Raw genomic sequence first — 2,487 nt, 5'->3', positions numbered from 1 at the left:
TTAAACTCAAGTCTTTCTGCCTCTAAGTCCAACATTCTTATATACTGTGTCATTTAGCTGCTACCATAATAAGAGTTAGCATTTCTAGAGCACTTTTTAAAGTTTGTAAAGCACAAAACATGTAAAAACATGTTACTTTGATCTTCAAAACAATCTTACTAGGCAGGTGCTGTTATTATCCCCATTTCACAGATGAGGAACCTGAGGCTGAGAGAGGTTTGTGACCCTTGCCCAGGGGTACACAGTTAGTAAGTGTCAGAGGCAGAATAAGTCCACCTCACAACCTAGCTGCCTATATCTTACATAGACACAGAGAACATCACTCAGTCCAGCCTCCAGACTTCAGGCAAATTTACTACTAAACTCTTTAGGGAAGATCATTGACTGTTACAAAGCTGAAGGAGGCAGTGTTTAGAAGGGCTACGTCCTGTATTTACATTTTTGTGAAAGTTATATTCCCCCAGTAGAATAAAAACTCCTTAAAGGCTTTTAATTTGAATGCTTCCTTCTTTAAATTATTTCCTATTTATCCTGTATATAGTTTGTTCATATTAGTTTGCTTGTTGTCTCTCTGATTAGACCATAATAGGGCAAGGACTGTCTTTTGTCTCATTTTGTATCCTCAGTCCCTTAGCACAATGTCTGGCCCGTGGTAGGCACTCATTTACTGATGGACTGAACGTTGAGATTGTCTCATTTTTTTCATATGTATATCCCCAGGGTTAACTCAGTGTCTTGTATATAGTAGGCACTTAATAAATGTTTGTTGATTGATTTGAGTAGAAGTTGGATTTTATGGCCTCTGGGATCTCTTCCAGTTTTAAGATTCTATCCTTTTGAGAACTGCCAACAGGATGGAAGTGTATCCAAGCTAGTTTTCTCATCAGAGTAAATACCGCACTCTTAAATGAATTATCATATTCCCAATAGACATCCTGAAATTGTGTTAAAAGCAAGAGGCAGTTCTATACAGATCGCTCCAAAAGTCTAAAGAAGTTGATAATATCTCTTTCCATCATATAAAAACTAATGCCAAAAGTTTCTTTAAAAAAATAATCCAAACAGCCATAATAAAGAAAACAGGCATAAACATGCTGAATTTGCGACTCTACCCACTAATAAACCAGTTGGGACCTCTAAAATCACTTAGTATCTTGATTAACAGGATGCTAAGAGTTAAACTGAACAGTTAGGTGGCACAGTGCATAGTGTGCTAGGCCAGGAGTCAGAAAGACCCATCTTCCTACATTCAAATCTGGCTTCATACTCTTACTAGCTGTGTGACCCCGGGCAAGTCACTGAACCCCTATTTTCCTCAGTTCCTCATCTGTAAAATGAGCTGGAGAAAGAAATGACAAACCACTCCACTATCTTTGCCAAGAAAACCCCAAATGGGGTCACAAAGAGTCAGACAGGACTGAACAACGACGAGTCCAATTTACTCGTTTTGCAGATGAATAAAGGGTGGCCAGAGGGATGAAACTACTTGCTTAGGACCACACAGCTAGTTGTCATTAAAACTGAGATAGAACCCAGATCGTAATCTCCGGTCTAGCACTCGACTCAAAAGGCCACCTTTTTCAGAGTTCCTTTCCTGGAACAATAAAGACAGATGTGCCTTTGACCTACTAGGTTCTGACTCTCAGAATCCTCCCTGACACTGAGCTCTATCAGAGTTACTTGCCCTTGTTTAAATACTTGAGGATAACATTCAAACCGCCAAGCAATTCTGCCCATTGCATTCATTCCTGAATCCTTCAGTCATCGGGATCATTGCTTCCTGTTCTACTAATAGTGACTGCCGTTGAGTCAGGTTTGACATCGGTAGATTTTAAGGGCTCATTATCAGAATGAGATAAAGGGTACTCCAGCCATAGTGGGGTCTCTCTAATCTTGCAAGCCTCTGCCCTCTTCACACTTATTTTGCCCAAAGATGCCTCTAAAAGTGATGTCAGATCCTGTCAACATCTCAGATCTCCTTTTGAGGTCTTTTTTGTCCTTCACTGATCTGAACCCATTTGTCTGTCTTACTTGCTTCTCCAGCCACTCAAGTTTCTAGACTCATTCAACAAGTCAGTTGTATGCATTGTTGTTTTTCGGTTATTTCAGTCATGTCAAACTCTTCATGAACCCACTTGGGGTTTTCTGAATATTGGAGTAGTTTGCTATTTCCTTCTCCAGCTCATTTTACAGATGAGGAAACTGAGGCAAACAGGGTTAAGTGACTTGCCCAGGATCACACAGCTAGTAAGCATCTGTGGCCTGATTTAAACCCAGGTCTTCTTGATTCTAAGCCTATTTCTTTACCCACTGCACATCCTAACTATATGCCAGGCAGGCTGGATTTCATTTTAAAATCTACTTCTTTCAGGAGGCTCTTCCTTAAATACTTAGACCCATTTGCAATCCTAGACTAACCTAGAGTACTGACCTACTTTCTTTTCTACAAATATATGCTAAATATATATGTGTGTGTCACACACACAC

The sequence above is a fragment of the Petaurus breviceps genome, unplaced genomic scaffold, assembly GCF_028583685.1.
Source record: "Petaurus breviceps papuanus isolate PSGF00001 unplaced genomic scaffold, PetGlider_PUasm1.0 86649, whole genome shotgun sequence".
NCBI lineage: Eukaryota > Metazoa > Chordata > Mammalia > Diprotodontia > Petauridae > Petaurus > Petaurus breviceps.
This window is presented reverse-complemented; position numbering follows the sequence as displayed.